Source organism: Triticum aestivum, chromosome 6B (assembly GCF_018294505.1).
Source record: "Triticum aestivum cultivar Chinese Spring chromosome 6B, IWGSC CS RefSeq v2.1, whole genome shotgun sequence".
Taxonomy (NCBI): domain Eukaryota; kingdom Viridiplantae; phylum Streptophyta; class Magnoliopsida; order Poales; family Poaceae; genus Triticum; species Triticum aestivum.
Window position 1 is genome coordinate 567,575,959 of NC_057810.1, and position 21,833 is coordinate 567,597,791.

Consider the following 21,833-nt stretch of genomic DNA (forward strand, 5'->3'; position numbering starts at 1 on the left):
CATGTTTGGTTAAAGACTAAATCCATGAATCGTCTCTCCGTGCACAACGTATAGACTTGGTCCAGGTCGATCCACTAATAACAATTGACGTAAGGCATCAGATTTTGCCAGAAAAATCCAAAAATCTCATGTCAACCAACCAATCAATACCATCGCAGATTATCGTAGAAGAGAAAAATAACCCATTACTGAGCAATACCTACGTATGTGCCGCAGCATCACGAACTGGATAATCCATCCTGCATTGCAGCGCCAGTTCGTACACTTGCCAAGTTGCATACATATGTGCAGAGTCAACTGCGATGCCCGTTCCAGGCGGCGTGCGTGTTTGTGATCCGGAGCTCCCATCTATCTATATAAGCTTGGAATTTAGAGCTACAATTAACCAGTTCAATTCAATCCAGCATTGGCTCTGAGAGAGAAGCAATGAAGCAAGGATTGATGACAGCCATGTCATCTGTTTCGCAGCTGCTGCTTCTCCTGCTGTGCAGCTACTATTCTGCCGTTGCCCGTGCTGAAGCCGTCTGCGCCGAGCAACCAGGTACGTACAGGTACAGCACACTAAAAATTGTCCAGTGCAGTTGTGATGATCGTGGTTTAACCTCGTTTGTAAATTTTATAGCGACTCCCTCGTCGTCCAGTGGACCCACGGTGCCGCTGAACCACCGGTATGGCCCGTGCTCGCCGGCGCCGTCCACGGTGGAGCCGACCGTCGCGGAGCTGCTCCGCGCCGACTAGCTCCGGGCCAAGTACGTGCAACGGAAGTTCTCTGGGACCGACGGGCTCCAGCCATTGGATCTCACCGTGCCGACCGAGCTGGGACTCGCCCTCGGCACGCTGCAGTACGTGATCACCGTCGGCATCGGCTCCCCTGTCGTGACCCAGACCATGATGGTCGACACCAGCGGCGACGTGTCGTGGGTGCACTGCCGCTCCCCGACCGGGTCGACGCTCTTCGACCCCAGCAAGTCGGCCACCTACGCCCCCTTCTCCTGCAGCGCCGCGGAGTGCACGCAGCTCGGCAACAATGGCAACGGCTGCTCCGACTCAACGTGCCAGTACGTTATCGAGTACACTAATCAGCCGAACAACACCGCGACGTACGGCTCCGACACGCTGGTGCTGAGCTCCTCCGACACGGCCGAGAACTTCCAGTTCGGTTGCAGGCAGGATGAGGCGGAGGTGGAGGACAGCATGGACGGGCTCATGGGGCTCGGCGGCGACGTGCAGTCGCTCGTGTCGCAGACGGAGGCGACGTACGGCAAGGCCTACTCGTACTGCCTCCCGCCGACCAATGCCACGTCCGGGTTTCTCACGCTCGGCGCGCCGAAGGACACGTCGGGCTTCCTGTCAACGCCGATGATCAGATGGGAACAGGTGCCGACGTTCCATGGCGTGCTCCTGCAGGACATAGTTGTGAACGGGACGCAGCTCAACATACCGCCTTCCGCCTTCGCCGCCGGGTCGTTGGTGAGCTCCGGTGCGTACATTACGCGGCTGCCGCCGGCGGCGTACACGGCGCTCAAGACGGCGTTCAAGGCCAGCATGATGCAGTACAAGACGATGCCGGCCAGGAGCATACTGGACACGTGCTTCGACTTCACAGGGCTGGAGCTGGACAGCATCACAGTGCCGGACGTCGCGCTGGTGTTCGACGGCGGCGCGGTCGTCAACCTCGACCGTAGCGGGGTCATCATAGGCAACTGTCTCGCGTTCGCTGCCATCACCAACCCCAGCGGCGTCCCCAGCGTCATCGGCAACGTGCAGCAGCGGACGCTGGAGGTGTTGCTCAACGTCGGCCAGAGCGTCGTTGGGTTCCGGCCAGGCGCATGCTGATCACTCATTTCCGGTGACTACTTCCTTGTTTGTCATTGTGAATTGTGCGGTAAGGGACAGGAAGGTCAAGTTCGTTCAGATGAATCTCTACTACTATTAAACAAGCAAACATATTCTTCTATAAACGCACCCAAAAACACGTACACAAAACAACCAAGATAAAATACCACCTCACAATTCGATCCACCTAATTAGATCTAACCGTTAATAACCCTCATCTGCGTACGTTTAGCAATTTAGTCTCTACTACTATTAAACAAGCAAACATATTCTTCTCTAAACGCACCCAAAAACACGTACACGAAACAACCAAGATAAAATACCACCTCACGATTCGATCCACCTAATTAGATCTAACCGTTAATAACCCTCATCTATATACGTTTAGCAATTTAGAGAAGCGGACGAAACTCTGCCATCTATCCATCGAGAGGACGGAACGTTCCGCTGCGAGCAAAAATTTAACTGATTCGCGTGATTAAAGGCCTGCATGCAGCGGCATGTCCCACGTTCAGCATTATGGCGTTCGCATGCATTCGTTCGGCCTGCCGAGGCGCATCTTCAGGAGAGGGGGGAGAATGAGAGGCCTGGCGGTGGCACAGGGCGTGCTCGCCGGCGAGCGTGCTCCCGCATCTGCCTGGCGCGCGGGGTTGGATTGGGCGCTAGGGTTGCCCTGCCGCCGCCCACAGCAGTCAGGGGTTGACGGGGAGAAGCAGTCGGGCGGCGACGGAGGCGGCGGTGGCTCGATTACATCTATGCGACGATGACGGCTCGGCAGCGGCGAGTGGCCGATTCATCTCCTCGCTAGCCCCTCGCCCTTCAAAGGTTAATCTCTACTACTATTAAACAAGCAAACATATTCTTCTCTAAACGCACCCAAAAACACGTACACGAAACAACCAAGATAAAATACCACCTCACGATTCGATCCACCTAATTAGATCTAACCGTTAATAACCCTCATCTATATACGTTTAGCAATTTAGAGAAGCGGACGAAACTCTGCCATCTATCCATCGAGAGGACGGAACGTTCCGCTGCGAGCAAAAATTTAACTGATTCGCGTGATTAAAGGCCTGCATGCAGCGGCATGTCCCACGTTCGGCATTATGGCGTTCGCATGCATTCGTTCGGCCTGCCGAGGCGCATCTTCAGGAGAGGGGGGAGAATGAGAGGCCTGGCGGCGGCACAGGGCGTGCTCGCCGGCGAGCGTGCTCCCGCATCTGCCTGGCGCGCGGGGTTGGATTGGGCGCTAGGGTTGCCCTGCCGCCGCCCACAGCAGTCAGGGGTTGACGGGGAGAAGCAGTCGGGCGGCGACGGAGGCGGCGGTGGCTCGATTACATCTATGCGACGATGACGGCTCGGCAGCGGCGAGTGGCCGATTCATCTCCTCGCTAGCCCCTCGCCCTTCAAAGGTTAAAGATCTGGCACCTTCTTCAACCCGACGCCCAGAACGAGCGGCGGATCCAGAAAACCAGTTCGTCAAGATACGCGCATACACAAGAAGTAGACATGCAGGCAGCTGGATGGATTTTTCTTACAGGAGGACACACACATATGGAAAAGGCAAGCCGCCGGTGAAGACAGCTTCAGCCTCACCATCAAGGACGGAATCACTGAAAGGTCAGCTTCATCCGAACCAACCGCGAGGACCATGCTAAGGTACATACATACATATACCAAGATCGATATTGACCGATGCTTGTGGTTGCAATTTCATATCCGTCACTGATGTATTGGTGCTCATGGTGAGATGGGATAATAAGTGGAAACTTTTCACCTCTCAGTTCTTACCGAATGAATCTTTGTAAGTAATCTTTTTTCCCTACCCCCTCTTATATTTACAGGAAATTCAAGTGTGGTACACATATGAGTATGCTCTGCTTCCCTCTGTTGTACACATGTGGTTATTTGTTATCTCTGATTAAGAGAATCAAGGGCCACTACATTCTTGAATATTGAGACTGTGTTAGTTGGTTTAGGTTAAACTTGATAAATTCTATTTACTTCTTTTTTTCATTTGACAATTCAGTTGTACTATTGATTTTGACAGTTTTCAGGAATTTTAAGCCATCTTTGGATTTTAGCTTCCTCAATCATTCTGAATTATTTAATGTTAGTATGAGGTACATGAGTTCCCAAGATTAAACTTGAGAAATGTGTAGTTGACCACTTGGGTATGTTTGATTTCTTTAGTAGATGCAGCGACAAGCACCATTGTCCATGATATATACTAAAGATAGATTATTAGCAGTGCAACATCTCTGTTGGTTCAGTCAAATAGTTCGGCCTGGTCGGTTCTTACTAATATTTAAGCCACCTTCAATTTTTAGCCTGCTCGGTCATTTTGGAGTAGTTTCAGTTTTGGGTGCATGTCTTTAATAGAACAACAAACTTATTTTAGGTGCTAAAATAAACACTAAACGCCAATTCCTGATGGCGACTATTTTTAGAAAGACCATCCGGCTGGAGGAGATCCTGACTATCGATGTCACGCCGCGGTGGAAGAAGGGCACGAAGATCACCTTCCTAGATGGAAGGATCCGATTTTTCCGGTGCAGTTCTGTGTTTTAAAAAGTTATTGCGATGTAATTTTTTATTAACACTACAGTCTATGAAGTTATATTTACGGATATTTCATTTTTCGTATAAGATGAAGCACCATTTTATTTTTAAATATTTTCTGAAGTAAAATTTGTGAATAAACGGAATGATGTTTCAGAAGATATGAATGGTTGTGACTTGTGGGGTCGCCTGGGGAGGCGACTGTGGCAGGGAGCAGCGGCACATCGGCGGACAACAACACATGTGTAGCGTGCAGCGGCAGCGGCTGCACGGCCACGACGGAAGAGCAACAACGCGAATGAGGTGCAGGTGGGGGTAAGAGTAAGTATCACTTGTCATGTTTAACTCATGGCAACAAAGAGTAAGGATCACTTCACACTCACTACAGAAAGAATACTGCTGTGACGATTATATACATATATGTTCCACTTGGTCGCTTAGTTAGTATTAATTTCCAATCTATTCCTTTTTCTTGCAGACACGTTTTGAAACTAAGACTTTGATGAGAAGTTCATCCGTATATGGGAATTATACCTTTTGTATGCCTCTGGTTTCACATCATGAGCAGTTAGAAATTACCATGTATGGACGTATGTATGTGTGCTCTTTGTGTAGGTTTACCTGCATTATTCCTAGACAAATGGAAGTCATATACTCCCTCTGTCCTTCGAAAAACATCTTGCTGGAAATTGTTTGATGGTTTCAAATGCAGACTAAAATTTGAGTTGATGTTGCCTTTTGCAATTATGTTAATCTCAGCCATAAGATTGAGAGAGATCAGCAGACATTAGATCTTTGAGTAAAAAGTAGTAACTTAGAAACTTTGGTGAACTGTAGAAAGTGAGCTTTCGTTGTTTGAGATTGTAAATAACATGGGATGGAGACTTGACCGCCACATAATTATTTTACACTGACCTATTGAACCGTGAAACAACATTGCTGAGCTTCAACATTTCGGTAAAACATCACATGGAAAATCGGCTACAACCAACCAGATTGTTAAATTGTGCATCCTGCTTGTTGTTGAATTGTGCAGAAAGGCTACATTGTATTAATTTCTTTTTCGCATAGTCAATATTTTTTCAGCACATTTTGTATCAACTGATAACTTTGAATCTTTGCGTCTTTCATCAGATCATGCTTTGAATTTGCACATGAATAACTAAAAGTGCCATGACATTACGCATTTCCTTCATTTTAGCCATTAAACTTACTTATGTATCCGGTGTTAATTTATCATTTCTTGTATATTCATCTTAGTTAGGAAGGGTGGCTTTGGTCATCCTAAATTTTGTGTTGCTTCTTTTTTCAGTCCTGGCTAGCTTTGCGAAACAATAATTATTATACTCCTTGATCTGCACATGCCCAATTTCCTTATACCGTATAGTGTCTCATTCTAGAATAGTAGCCTTTCTGCTCCGCTAAGATGTTGAAGCACGACGACATTTTTAACTCATGTTTAATATTGACAGAACTAAGCATTAGGTAGAGAAAGGGTTGCTTGCATGCCATTCATGTCATAGAGAAAATGTTAAATTCCCTCTCTCCAATTCCTTACCATGAACCTAACGCTTTATTGACCTGTTTTTAGCTTCTAGATGTTCTGCAACTATATACACAATAGATACTGTTTGTCTGAACTGTAGTTCCACTCCATGAAAAGCTGAGATAAACTGAGAATGGGGTAAAAAAATCCGACTCTTCCTGCTCGCAGGTGGTGCCCGCTATGGCATGGGTGGCTTTACCGCAGCCGCCGAGCCTTCAAATTCTGAAGATAACAAGCAGCTCGAATCCAAGAAGAAAACTAATTTAGTTTAGCCAACACTCCTATTTTTTGTGCATCTTTGTTCCAACTTTGCATTGACGCCATGTCCACTTGGACAATGTTCATATGTTACTTTGATTTTCGCCCAACAAAATAAACATTCTGAAATCTTTGTAGGAATAGACTAAATAGGCTATGCCCTTACATTCTTTGTGGAGAAGTTGTTCAGCCAGTCTATTGCCATTGATTTGTGTCATCCTAAAGTTTGAATTCAAAATTTTATACCCGTAAAATTTGATACGGTTTGATTGAGACGTGCGACGTGCGTTGCACGTACACACTTACTAGTAATAAGTTAATAACTGACTTTGGATTGAGCTGGCTTTTGAGTTTATAAAAAACTCAAAACCCCTCAAGTCCAAAGAAACTGAGTCGGACTGGAGTGTATCCAGAAAAGCTTTAGCTGGGCTAAATTTGTCTACTACGTTTTGATTGGGATGTTTTGTGACAGCAACATGATCGATGTTGTATGTTTTGCTGGTTAAGTTTGTTTGTAATCTCATCTATGACCTTGTTAGTACCATGTGTTGCTTGTAATAAGATGGTATTTGTTACGGTAATGATAATCGTTGGGAGGGATGACAACTACAAACATTTTAATGTCATGTTTAGTTGTCACAAGGATGGCAATTTTAATTCACAAACATGACAACTTTTTGGTGAAAAACATAACTACAACGGAGTTGACATGCCCGCTACCTAAAATTGGCATACTCGAAGCTTGGCTAACACAAATTGCCATCAAAATCGTTCACAAATGTCATTCCACCCAGCGAACGTTTGCTGGTTATGAGGGTTCTTGTTACTGGTCTGGTTTTCGCTCCATAGCCTGTTTTCGAGAAAAGGGTAAGGCCCAGGCTCCATTTCATTGAAAGGAAACCAAACATAATTCAGGCTCTTATCACACGCTCGCAGAGGAATACCCTGAAATGCCTACGCAGCAGGAAACTGCGAAACAAACAAACAAGGAAATAAAAAGGAAAGTCTCTAACAACAAAAAAGAGAAAACACAATACAACCACCTGTAGTACAAAACAAAGGACAACAATCAAAAAGCAATGTCGGCGATCTTGACCACAAGGCCATCTTCAACAAGCTTCAGGGCCGACATGTGGGCCTTTCTCCCGAGTCCAGCAAGTGTTGTCCACCATTTCATTTCTTCGTCGCAGACAGTAGATGTCTCCAAGGGGTATTTCAGTCAGAGTTCCTTCTTCCTTAGCCTGGCTCTGGACACGTAACCACAAGAGAGCTTCTGACAACCACCAATGGAAATGCAGTGACTCCACTCAATGTCTTGCGCTCCATAGCCCGATCGAGGTCAAGACTAAATAGTGCGTTTCCAAGAATCTAAGAAAAATCTAGGACCACATCAAACCCATGATTATCCAGTTCTTGGAAGACTTCCACTTGACCACCGCAGATGCTGAGCACCTCAACCGGGCACTCATCGTGTTACTTCCCAAACAAGACTGTTGGACTTGGGACTCCCAATACATTAAGACAAATTTCATTGCAAAACTGCCCTATTGAAGCAGCAACCAAACTTCTCACAAATAGACTGAAACTCATGATGCCTCTTCTGGTCCATGGTGACTAAACCAAGTTTATCTTTAGTAGAAATGTTGCAGAAAACTTTGTTTACGCGACCGATCTCATTGCCTCTTGCCGCTCTAAAAAAGCTCTAACCATGGCCATAAAGCTAGACTTCCATAATGCTTTGGCCTCGGTCTCGTGGGCCTTAGTTGCCACCATCCTTGAACTTAGAGGCTTCCCAACAAGTTTTGCTGCTAGATTCATAACATTCTGCATCGACAAAACTTGCATTTTACTCAATGGGGTTCAAGGTAGCACGATCAATTGTTAGATAAAGTCATGGTGAATTGCTGCCCCTACCTCTTCATTATCATTGCAAACCTACTTCAATAGAAAACCTCAAGAACAACGACTTGTTGCACCTCCACCATCACATATTTACACACCTACCCCGACCACGCTATAGTATGTCGACGATACCCTAATCATTGCATCAAGATCCGTCGCTGTCGCCTCATGTTTAAAGGTCATCTTCCATGATTTCGCTAATGCTACAAGTCTTTCCATCAACTTTGAAAAAACAACATTTGCCCCATCGTTGTCCCACCCGACCAAGCACGTGTTATTGCTGATGTTCTTGGCCGCCTAATCTCTTCATTTCCATAAATATACCTAGAGACTACCTCTTTCCCCTACATGCCTACCCGTGGGCGGTTTTCTCCCAATAATTGAATGATATAGAAAATTCCTCTCTGACTGGTGAGCCAAAATATTCACTAAAGGGGGCAGACTAATTCTTTTGTTCTCCATCAAAGAGTCCCCAACCACCTACTCCCTTTGTTCCTTATTAAGTGTCGCTGATTTGGCATAGAGTTGTACTAAATCAGTAACACTTAATATGGAACATCAGGTGTTGCTGATTTAATACAAAGTTGTACTAAATCAGCGACACTTAATATAGAATACGGAGATTATTTTTATTTGGTTTTGCAATTTAAAAAATAGTTATAAACACCCTGAATGATTTTCTCCATGCATTCTTTTGGGCTCCAAAAGAATCTTGCTTGGGGTCTCACTGACTTATAGTGAGGAATAACATTTGTAAACCAAACAAAATTGGCATTCTTAGCATTAAGAACCTACGGCAACAAAACAAGCATTCTTATGAAATACTTTTTCAAATCACTCCCCCATTCTAGATTGGGTAAAGCTTCAATGCCCAAATGCTTCATTTTGCTCCCAAATCCAACACAACTTTCCGGCCCTACAAAAATTACCCTTTGTCCTAACAAACAATGGCTCCTACACCTACTTATATCTTGAAGCTTGGCTACTTCCAAGCTCTCTTGCTACCACTTACCCAAACCTCTTCACCCACTTCACTTGCCAAATTGTCGGAGTGGCCAACATGTAACATTTCGATTCACGGTCTAACCTGTAGAATCACCTAACAACTGTTGCTTCACAAGATCGAGTTGGTTTTGTTTCTTTATGTTCTACAGGATTTCCTGCCTTCGAAGGGCTAGGATGCATGCTTCCTCATTGGCGGAAGGAATTCTCCACCAAGACATCCTATGAAATCTCCATGCATGAACCGAAAGTTGACTCCTTAGCATGAACCATTTGGACGAAAGGGTGCCAAACAAGTCAAGAGCTTAGCTTGGCGTCTGTTTCGCAACCAGTTTAACTCAAGGGCAAACCTTGATCACAAGCATGTTGTCAGCAACCCTGTGCGCCCAAGATGCGCTCACGCAATCAAAGTCAATGCACACATCTTCATTGACTACTCCTTCTCATACATAATTTAGCAACGCTTAAGCATCCTCCCCACCACCACAGTTGACGATCTGTGGCACTATGAGTTGCCTATTGATCATGACCATTCCTGTTGGTTCTTCATCATTCTCTCCGTCCTTTGGAAGATCTGGGATGCAAGAAGTGCCAAGATATTCAGGTGCCAAGACGTCCACGATGCTATGACTATCAAACTCATCATGAAAGATTTAGATCTCTCGTCACACCGCTTATTCTAAAAGCGGGGTTCATGAAAGATTTAGTTCTTGATTGTGTTTATAAATTGCATAACCTTTTACAACAGTGGAAGCCGCTGGTTAAAGATGGCGACAAGAGGTGACGGAGCTCCTGATTTCTCACGTGAAGCCCACGACGACTAACTTACCAATCGAGACCAGGACTCTATGTTGGCCTGAAGCTTTCCGGAGGTGTTTTCTTTCTGTTTCTTAGTATGTAGGTGGTTGGCCTACATGCGAGTATGTCCCTTAAGAATGTACTCTCTCCAGTCCTTTTTACTTCACTTATTAGATTTCTGTTAAGTCAAACTTTGTAAAGTTTGACCAAATTTATATTTAAAATATCAACGTCTATAATACCAAATATATATACTATGAAACTATATTTCATAATGAATAGAGATATTGATTTGACATTGTGAATCTTGATATATTTTTTCTATAAGTTTGATAAAAATAGAGATATTTTAACTTCGGACAAAACTTATATACAAACTAAAAAGCACCGGAGTGGAGCATTTTCTGCTACTGGAGCAACTTTTGAACTTGCTGTGTTTGCTACTATCATTTGTTTTTTTCGAGGGTACGCCAAAGGCGTACCATAGCTTTATAGAAGAGAGAAAAATATTTACAAGAGATTACACGGTCGGTAGAAGGCCCTCACAAGATCCCTCCACCAAACCCTCCACTCATCCAACATCTACCCTACTACTCACACCACATGGTTACTCCGATGGCTCCCGCTCTAGACCACATTACCAATTCTTGCCAAATCAAATCCATAGTTTCACCTACATTCCTAAGGTAATTACGCCCAAAGACCCTTCTGTTGCATTGTTTCCATAGATTCCAACAGATCGATATGACCACCGAGTCGAAACCCTTCCTCAGCCTATTCGGGACATGCTTCCTCGCAGCATCCCACCAAGCATCTATGGTGGAATGGTGTGTTGGGTAGAGATCTGTATTGATGTTCATTCTGAGAAAGCAGCTACACCACACCAGCCTCGCAAACACACACTGCATCGTAATATGATCAACTGTGTCCTCCTCCTGCTCGCAAAGGTAGCATGGCGATCTTTGGTCATGTAACCCATGTCGAAAACATCTGTCAGTCGTCCAGAGTCTGTACTGCACCGCCAGCCACATGAAGAGCTTGCACACAAGCGCTGCCCAACACTTCCATATAGCAGCATAGGCCTGAAACCGGATTCCTCCCATGCAAAGCATCGTGTAAGTTGAGGATGTTGTGTACACACCTTCGCGGTTCCAAGACCAGATTGGTTTGTCATCTGTACCCGGCTCCAGATGTATATCAACCAGAATTTCCCACAATCGAATGAATTGGGTCAGTTCATCAGTGCCTAGCTGCCCGACGATGTCATTAGTCCATGCATGCATCCACAGCGCATCCTTCACACTCCTTCGATTCACCACTTGTGTTATGACCCATTTATAGATAAGCGGGGCTAGCTCACCGATCGTAGCCCCACCAACCCACCGATCCTTCCAGAACAAAACTTTGGAGCCCTCGCCAACCTGCCATTTCACAAGACTAGCAAATGTTGCGCTTGCTTGCTTGTCAGGAGTCCAATTTAGGCCTTGCCACGGCCGTGTGGCATCAGTCCTAGATAGACATTCCCACCTCATCCGAAGCGCGATCCCTTGCTTGTGTAGGTCGATGACACCCAACCCACCAAGCTCTTTGGGTCTACACACACGTTTCCAAGACACCAAACACCGGCCACCATGAATTTCCTCAGAACCAGCCCAAAAGAAGGCACGGCATCCCTTGTCCACCCGCTCCAATGCCCATTTTGGTGCCTCGGCAACATTCAAATGGTGAGTCGGCCTAGCCCTCATTACCTGGTTAACCAGAATCAATCTACATGGCTGAGTCACAAATCCTCTTTGCCATCTCGGGACAATGTGCAGAGCAGCATCCACCACCAGTTGCCAGTCCGATCGCTTTAACTGCTTGATGCTAAGCTGTAATCCCAGATATTTGCAAGGGAATGTTTGCATCTTCCATGGTAAAGCTTCCTTCACAAGCTGTTCGTCACTGTCCTCCGCCCTGATCATAATAGCGGCAGACTTGCTATAGTTGATTCTCAGTCCCGAAGCTTCCCCAAAGATCGCTAGCGCCTCTTTGACAAAACACAGATCAGACACCATGGGCTTGATGAAGAAACAACATCGTCAGCGTAGAGGGATAACTGCTGCATAGGAGTGCAGCCATTCATGCTACTCAACACCTCGGAATCGTGTGTTTTTATCACGATTGCAGTTAACTCATCCATGGCAATGACGAACAAGAGTGGCGATATAGAGTCTCCTTGCCTCAGGCCCTTTGCATGCATGAACTTCGGCCCGGCAGATCCATTAACCACAACCCTAGAGCTTGCCTAAGTAAGTAGGGTACCAATCCATGCAATCCAGCGCTCAGAGAACCTTTAGCTCTTAGGATCTCAAAAAGAAAAGGCCATGAAAGCGAGTCAAATGCCCTTGAGATATCAAGCTTCAAAAGCACACCTTTGGCCTTCCTTTTGTGCAATCTTCGGGCCATTTGCCGGACCAACAGAAAATTGTCATGAATGTTTCTTCCTTTAGTGAACGCCGACTGATTGATATGCACAAGCTCCCCCATTCTCGGCCTTAATCTAGTTGCCAGCAGCTTAGATGCGAGCTTGGGCATGCTATGGACAAGGCTAATTGGCCTGAAATCATTTATGCCACAAGCTTCAGGAGATTTAGGGATGAGAGCTATGATCGCCTGGTTTAGCCACCCAAAACCATTGACATTGCCCAGAAAGAACTTCTGCAGTGCTGCAATCAGATCTCCTTTAATGATCTCCCAAGCCGATTGGAAAAACAAGCCAATAAAGCCATCTGGCCCCGAGGCCCAATCCGATGGCATCTCCTTCACCACCTACCAAATTTCCTCCTCTGAAAAAATTAGCTCCTGATCCGTAAGATCCACCGCCTGGATGCCTAAAGCCTCTAGGTCGAGCGAGTGCTCGCGGGCCTCGTCTCTTCCTAGTAGCTCTCTATAAGCGTTGAAGAAAGCCCTCTCTTTGCCCTGCTGATCGGCAATGACCTGACCGTCCACGTGGAGAGCTGGTATGAAATTCTTCATCCTCCGTCCATTAGCAACCAGGTGGAATAGCTGTGAGTTTGCATCCCCTTCCCAAAGCCAAGAGATCCTCGATCTTTGCCGTGCAATCGTTCTCTCTAGCGATGCCAAGCCCAAAACAATATGCTTCAGTTTGCTCCTTAGCCGGCGCTCCTCCTTTGATAACAGCCTGATCTCTTGCACAAAGTCAAACCGCATGATAACAAGGTTTGCGACTGCAATCTGAAGCTTGATGTTGCCCACTCTTTTCTGTCCCCATGCGTCCAGTGCTCTCGCCGTGTTTCGAAGCAGCACATCCAGCCTGTGAAACAGGTCCATGATGCCATTATCGTAGACCCACGCCTCCTTTACCACATCCAGAATGTTGGGGAACGTAGTAATTTCAAAAAATTTCCTACGCACACACAAGATCATGGTGATGCATAGCAATGAGAGGGGAGAGTGTGTCCACATACCCTCGTAGACCAAAAGCCGGTTGATGTAGTCGTACGTCTTCACGGCCCGACCGATCAAGCACCGAAAGCACGACACCTCCGAGTTCTTGCACACGTTCAGCTCGATGACGTCCCTCGAACTCCGATCCAGCCGAGTGTCGAGGGAGAGTTCCATCAGCACAACGGTGTGGTGACGATGATGATGTTCTACCAACACAGGGCTTCGCCTAAGCACCGCTACGATATTATCGAGGAGGACTATGGTGGAGCGGGGCACCGCACACGGCTAAGAGATCAATGATCAATTGTTGTTTCTATGGGGTGCCCCCTCACCCGTATATAAAGGAGTGGGGGAGGGGGTTGGCCAAGGGGAGGAGGCGCACCCAAGGGGGGGAGTCCTACTCCCACCGGGAGTAGGACTCCTCCCTTTCCTATTTGGAGAGGGAGAGGGAAGGAAGAGGAAGGAGGGAGGAAGGAAAGGGGGGCCGACCCCCGTCCCAATTCGGATTGGGCTTGGGGGGGGGGCCCTCCCTTGCTCCTTTCCCCTCCTTTCCACTAAAGCCCATTAAGGCCCATATACCTCCCGGGGGGTTCTGATAACCTCCCGGAGCTCCGGTATTGTCCCAATCCCACCCGGAACCTTTCCGGTGTCCAAATATAGTCGTCCAATATATCGATCTTCATGTCTCGACCATTTCGAGACTCCTCGTCATGTCCGTGACCACATCCGAGACTCCGAACAATCTTCGGTACATCAAAATACATAAACTCGTAATATAACTGTCATCTAACTTTAAGCGTGCGGACCCTACGGGTTCGAGAACTATGTAGACATGACCGAGACACGTCTCCGGTCAATAACCAATAGCGAAACCTGGATGCTCATATTGGCCCCTACATATTCTACGAAGATCTTTATTGGTCAAACTGCATAACAACATATGTTGTTCCCTTTGTCATCGGTATGTTGCTTGCCCGAGATTCGATCGTCGATATCTCAATACCTAGTTCAATCTCGTTACCGGCAAGTCTATTTAATCGTTACGTAATGCATCATCCTGTAACTAACTCATTAGCTACATTGCTTGCAAGGCTTATAGTGATGTGCATTACCGAGTGGGCCCAGAGATACCTCTCCGACAATCGGAGTGACAAATCCTAATCTCGAAATACGTTAACTCAACAAGTACCTTTGGAGACACCTGTAGAGCACCTTTATAATCACCCAGTTACGTTGTGACGTTTGGTAGCACACAAAGTGTTCCTCCGGTAAGCGGGAGTTACATAATCTCATAGTCATAGGAACATGTATAAATCATGAAGAAAGCAATAGCAACATACTAAACGATCAAGTGCTAAGCTAACGGAATGGGTCAAGTCAATCACATCATTCTACTAATGATGTGATCCCGTTAATCAAATGACAACTCATGTCTATGGTTAGGAAACTTAACCATCTTTGATTCACGAGCTAGTCAAGTAGAGGCATACTAGTGACACTATGTTTGTCTATGTATTCACACATGTATTATGTTTCTGGGTAATACAATTCTAGCATGAATAATAAACATTTATCATGATATGAGGAAATAAATAATAACTTTATTGTTGCCTCTAGGGCATATTTCCTTCAGTCTCCCACTTGCACTAGAGTCAATAATCTAGATTACACAGTAATGAATCTAACACCCATGGAGCCTTGGTGCTGATCATGTTTTGCTCGTGGAAGAGGCTTAGTCAATGGGTCTGCAACATTCAGATCCGTATGTATTTTGCAAATCTCTATGTCTCCCACCTAGACTTGGTACTGGATGGAATTGAAGCATCTCTTGATGTGCTTGGTTCTCATGTGAAATCTAGATTCCTTTGCCAAGGCAATTGCACCAGTATTGTCACAAAAGATTTTCATTGGACCCGATGCACTAGGTATGACACCTAGATCGGATATGAACTCCTTCATCCAGACTCCTTCATTTGCTGCTTCTGAAGCAGCTATGTACTCTGCTTCACATGTAGATCCCGCCACGACGCTTTGTTTAGAACTGCACCAACTGACATCTCCATCGTTCAATATAAACACGTATCCGGTTTGCGATTTGGAATCGTCCAGATCAGTGTCAAAGCTTGCATCGACGTAACCATTTACGACTAGCTCTTTGTCACCTCCATAAAAAAGAAACATATCCTTAGTCCTTTTCAGGTATTTCAGGATGTTCTTGACCGTTGTCCAGTGATCCACTCCTGGATTACTTTGGTACCTCCCTGCTAAACTAATAGCAAGGCACACATCAGGTCTGGTACACAGCATTGCATACATGATAGAGCCTATGGCTGAAGCATAGGGAACTTCTTTCATTTTCTCTCTATCTTCTGCAGTGGTCGAGCATGAGTCTGACTCAATTTCACACCTTGTATTACAAGCAAGAACCCTTTCTTTGCTTGATCCATTTTGAACTTTTCCAAAACTTTATCAAGGTATGTACTTTGTGAAAGTCCAATTAAGCGTCTTGATCTATCTCTATAGATCTTGATGCCCAATATTTAAGCAGCTTCACCGAGGTCTTTCATCGAAAAACTTTTATTCAAGTACCTTTTATGCTATCCAGAAATTCTATATCATTTCCAATCAATAATATGCCATCCACATATAATATTAGAAATGCTACAGAGCTCCCACTCACTTTCTTGTAAATACAGGCTTCTCCAAAAGTCTGTATAAAACCATATGCTTTGATCACACTATCAAAGCATTTATTCCAACTCCGAGAGGCTTGTACCAGTCCATAAATGGATCGCTGGAGCTTGCACACTTTGTTAGCATCCTTTGGATCAACAAAACCTTATGGTTGCATCATATACAACTCTTCTTCCAGAAATCCATTCAGGAATGCAATTTTGACATCCATTTGCCAAATTTCATAATCATAAAATGCGGCAATTGCTAACATGATTCATACAGACTTAAGCATCGCTATGGGTGAGAAAGTCTCATCGTAGTCAACCCCTTGAACTTGTCGAAAACCTTTTGCAACCAGTCGAGCTTTGTAGGCAGTAACATTACCATCAGCGTCAATCTTCTTCTTGAAGATCCATTTATTCTCGATGGCTTGCCGATCATCGGGCAAGTCAACCAAAGTCCACACTTTGTTCTCATACATGGATCCCATCTCAGATTTCATGGCCTCAAGCCATTTTGTGGAATCTGGGCTCATCATCACTTCCTCATAGTTCGTAGGTTCGCCATGGTCAAGTAACATGACCTCTAGAATAGGATTACCGTACCACTCTGGTGCGGATCTTACTCTGGTTGACCTACGAGGTTCAGTAGTAACTTGATCTGAAGTTTCATGATCAACATCATTAGCTTCCTCACTTATTGGTTTAGTCGTCACAGGAACCAGTTTCTGTGATGAACTATTTTCCAATAAAGGAGCAGGTACAATTACCTCATCAAGTTCTACTTTCCTCCCACTCACCTCTTTCGAGAGAAACTCCTTCTCTAGAAAGGATCCATTCTTGGCAATAAAAGTCTTGCCTTCGGACCTGTGATAGAAGGTGTACCCAATAGTTTCCTTTGGGTATCCTATGAAGACACATTTCTCTGATTTTGGTTCGAGCTTATCGGGTTGAAGCTTTTTCACATAAACATTGTAACCCCAAACTTTAAGAAACGACAACTTTGGTTCTTGCCAAACCACAGTTCATAAGGCGTCGTCTCAACGAATTTTGATGGTGCCCTATTTAACATGAATGCGGCCGTCTCTAAAGCATAACCCCAAAACAATAGCGGTAAATCAGTAAGAGACATCATAGATCGCCCATATCTAGTAAAGTACGATTACGACGTTCGGACACACCATTACGCTGTGGTGTTCCGGGTGGCGTGAGTTGTGAAACTATTCCGCATTGCTTCAAATATAAACCAAACTCGTAACTCAAATATTCTCCTCCACGATCAGATCGTAGGAACTTTATTTTCTTGTTACGATGATTTTCAACTTCACTCTGAAATTCTTTGAACTTTTCAAATGTTTCAGACTTATGTTTCATTAAGTAGATATACCCATATATGCTCAAATCATCTGTGAAGGTGAGAAAATAATGATACCCGCCGTGAGCCTCAACATTCATTGGACCACATACATCAGTATGTATGATTTCCAATAAATCAGTTGCTCGCTCCATAGTTCCGGAGAACAGCGTTTTAGTCATCTTGCCCATGAGGCATGGTTCGCAAGTACCAAGTGATTCATAATCAAGTGATTCCAAAAGTCCATCAGTTTGGAGTTTCTTCATGCGCTTTACACCAATATGATCTAAACGGCAGTGTCACAAATAAGTTGCACTATCATTATCAACTCTGCATCTTTTGGCTTCAACATTATGAATATGTGTATCACTACTATCGAGATTCATCAAAAATAGACCATTCTTTAAGGGTGCATGACCATAAAAGATATTACTCATATAAATAGAGCAACCATTATTCTCAGATTTAAATGAATAACCGTCTCGCATCTAACAAGATCCAGATATAATGTTCATGCTCAACGCTGGCATCAAATAACAATTATTTAGGTCTAAAACTAATCCCGAAGGTAGATGTAGAGGTAGCGTGCCGACGACGATCACATCGACTTTGGAACCATTTCCCACGCGCATTGTCACCTCGTCCTTAGCCAGTGTCCGCTTAATCTGTAGTCCCTGTTTCGAGTTGCAAATATTAGCAACAGAAACAGTATCAAATACGCAGCTGCTACTGCGAGCTCTGGTAAGGTACACATCAATAACATGTATATCACATATACCTTTGTTCACCTTGCCATCCTTCTTATCCGCCAAATACTTGGGGCAGTTCCGCTTCCAGTGACCAGTCTGCTTGCAGTAGAAGTACTCAGTCTTAGGCTTAGGTCCAGACTTGGGTTTCTTCTCTTGAGCAGCAACTTGTTTGTTGTTCTTCTTGAAGTTCCCATTCTTCTTCCCTTTGCCCTTTTTCTTGAAACTGGTGGTCTTATTGACCATCAACACTTGATGCTCCTTCTTGATTTCTACCTCCACAGCCTTTAGCATTGCGAAGAGCTCGGGAATTGTCTTATCCATCCCTTGCATATTATAGTTCATCACAGCTCTTGTAGCTTGGTGGTAGTGATTGAAGAATTCTATCAATGACGCTATCATCTGGAAGATTAACTCCCAGTTGAATCAAGTGATTGTTATACCCAGACATTCTGAGTATATGCTCACTGACAGAACTATTCTCCTCCATCTTGCAGCTGTAGAACTTATTGGAGACTTCATATCTCTCAATCCCGGCATTTGCTTGAAATATTAACTTCAACTCCTGGAACATCTCATATGCTCCGTGACGTTCAAAACACCGTTGAAGTCCCGGTTCTAAGCCGTAAAGCATGGCACACTGAACTATCGAGTAGTCATCAACTTTGCTCTGCCAGACGTTCATAACATCTGGTGTTTCTCCTGCAGCAGGTTTGGCACCTAGCGGTGCTTCCAGGACGTAATTCTTCTATGCAGCAATGAGGATAATCCTCAAGTTACGGACCCAGTCCGTGTAATTGCTACCATCATCTTTCAACTTTGCTTTCTCAAGGAACGCATTAAAATTCAACGGAACAACAGCACGGGCCATCTATCTACAACAAACATAGACAAGCAAAATACTATCAGGTACTAAGTTCATGATAAATTCAAGTTCAATTAATCATATTACTTAAGAACTCCCACTTAGATAGACATCCCTCTAATCATCTAAGTGATCACGTGATCCAAATCAACTAAACCATAACCGATCATCACGTGAAATGGAGTAGTTTTCAATGGTGAACATCACTATGTTGATCATATCTACTATATGATTCACGCTCGACCTTTCAGTCTCAGTGTTCCGAGGCCATATCTGCATATGCCAGGCCCGTCAAGTTTAACCTGAGTATTTTGCGTGTGCAAAACTGGCTTGCACCCGTTGTAGATGGACGTAGAGCTTATCACACCCGATCATCATGTGGTGTCTGGGCACGACAAACTTTGGCAACGGTGCATACTCAAGGAGAACAATTTTATCTTGAAATTTAGTGAGAGATCATCTTATAATGCTACCGCCAATCAAAGCAAGATAAGATGCATAAAAGATAAACATAACATGCAATCAATATAAGTGATATGATATGGCCATCATCATCTTGTGCTTGTGATCTCCATCTCCGAAGCACCGTCATGATCACCATCGTCACCGGTGCGACACCTTGATCTTCATCGTAGCATCATTGTCGTCTCGCCAACTATTGCTTCTACGACTATCGCTATCGCTTAGTGATAAAGTAAAGCAATTACAGGGCGATTGCATTGCATACAATAAAGCGACAACCATATGGCTCCTGCCAGTTGCCGATAACTCGGTTACAAAACATGATCATCTCATACAATAAAATATAGCATCACGTCTTGACCATATCACATCACAACATGCCCTGCAAAAACAAGTTAGACGTCCTCTACTTTGTTGTTGCAAGTTTTACGTGGCTGCTATGGGCTTAGCAAGAACCGTTCTTACCTACGCATCAAAACCACAACGATAGTTCGTCAAGTTAGTGTTGTTTTAACCTTCTCAAGGACCGGGCGTAACCACACTCGGTTCAACTAAAGTTGGAGAAACTGACACCCGCCAGCCACCTGTGTGCAAAGCACGTCGGTAGAACCAGTCTCACGTAAGCGTACGCGTAATGTCGGTCCGGGCCGCTTCATCCAACAATACCGCCGAACCAAAGTATGACATGCTGGTAAGCAGTATGACTTGTATCGCCCACAACTCACTTGTGTTCTACTCATGCATATAACATCTACGCATAAAACATGGCTCGGATGCCACTGTTGGGGAATGTAGTAATTTCAAAAAAATTCCTACGCACACGCAAGATCATGGTGATGCATAGCAACGAGAGGGGAGAGTGTGTCCACGTACCCTCGTAGACCGAAAGTGGAAGCGTTAGCACAACGCGGTTGATGTAGTCGTACATCTTCATGGCCCGACCGATCAAGCACCGAAAGCACGACACCTCCGAGTTCTTGCACACGTTCAGCTCGATGACGTCCCTCGAACTCCGATCCCGCGTGGTGACGATGATGATGTTCTACCGACGCAGGGCTTCACCTAAGCACCGCTACGATATTATCGAGGACTATGGTGGAGGGGGGCACCGCACACGGCTAAGAGATCAATGGTCAATTGTTGTGTCTATGGGGTGCCCCCCTCCTGTTGGGGAACGTAGCAGAAATTCAAAATTTTCTACGCAATACCAAGATCAATCTATGGAGTAATCTAGCAACGAGGGAAAGGGGAGTGCATCTACATACCCTTGTAGATCGCTAAGCGGAAGCGTTCAAGAGAACGGGGTTGAAGGAGTCGTACTCGTCGTGATCCAAATCACCGGAGATCCTAGTGCCGAACGGACGGCACCTCCGCGTTCAACACACGTACAGCCCGGTGACGTCTCCCATGCCTTGATCCAGCAAGGAGAGAGGGAGAGGTTGAGGAAGACACTATCCAGCAGCAGCACAACGGCGTGGTGGTGATGGAGGAGCGTGGCAATCCTGCAGGGCTTCGCCAAGCACCGCGGGAGAGGAGGAGAAAGAGAGGTAGGGCTGCACCAGGGAGAGGTGGAAAACCTTATGTGTGGCAGCCCCAAAACCTCAAGTATATATAGGGGAGAGGGAGGGCGCTGCGCCCCCCTTAGGCCTCGTTTGTTTAGAATGGATTGGAGGGGTTTGCAGAGGATAAACCCCGCGCGGCCCAGAATCCCCGCAAATACCCGTTGGCCCATTTGGTAGGAGCGGTTTGGACGGCCCAATCCTCTCCATTCCCTTTCGACCCACCTGTTCCCACGCGGTTCAGAACCCTTGAGGCCCCCCTCGAGGATTTGGTCGCCCGGCTCATGCCGCCGCTGACTCCTCCCTACCCGAGACGCCGCCGACGACTCCTCCCAAGACGCTGCCGCCGACTCCTCCCCAATACGCCGCGCCTCTCGACGCCGGTGATCTCGTCCGACGTAAGTCGTCGTCGCCCCTCCCCTCCCCTCCCCCTCCTCTCCCGGGAGAAGTCTTTGCCGTGGCTGCCACCTCCCGCAGCCCTCCGTCCGCCTCGTCCTCACTGGCGAGCATGCCAAGAATGGCGTATCCTACCCTAACCCTACCTGGCTAGCTCGCCAAGGACGGCGTCCTCTTCTAGCCCCTCTTATACCCTAACCCTAGCTCGTCTGATGCATCTAGGAGGATAAAAGGAGAGGAGCGGCGTCCCTTTTTTCTTTTTTTGCATGGGAAGCATGCGGACGCCATTGTACATGATAGTTGTTCAGCCATCATCTCAAGCCAGATGTTGGAGAGAAAAGAAATAAATGAGTATCCAGGGAGGAGAGGAGTTGAGACTTGTAGTAGTAACTTGTTAAGATAGCAAGAAAGAAGCATGC

General features: G+C 45.7%; 1 pseudogene; it reads left to right on the forward strand.

The window, feature by feature from the left end:
• The first annotated feature begins 450 nt into the window (after window positions 1-450).
• LOC123134431 (aspartyl protease family protein At5g10770-like) lies at window positions 451-1,914 on the forward strand (annotated as a pseudogene).
• The last annotated feature ends 19,919 nt before the right edge of the window (window positions 1,915-21,833 follow it).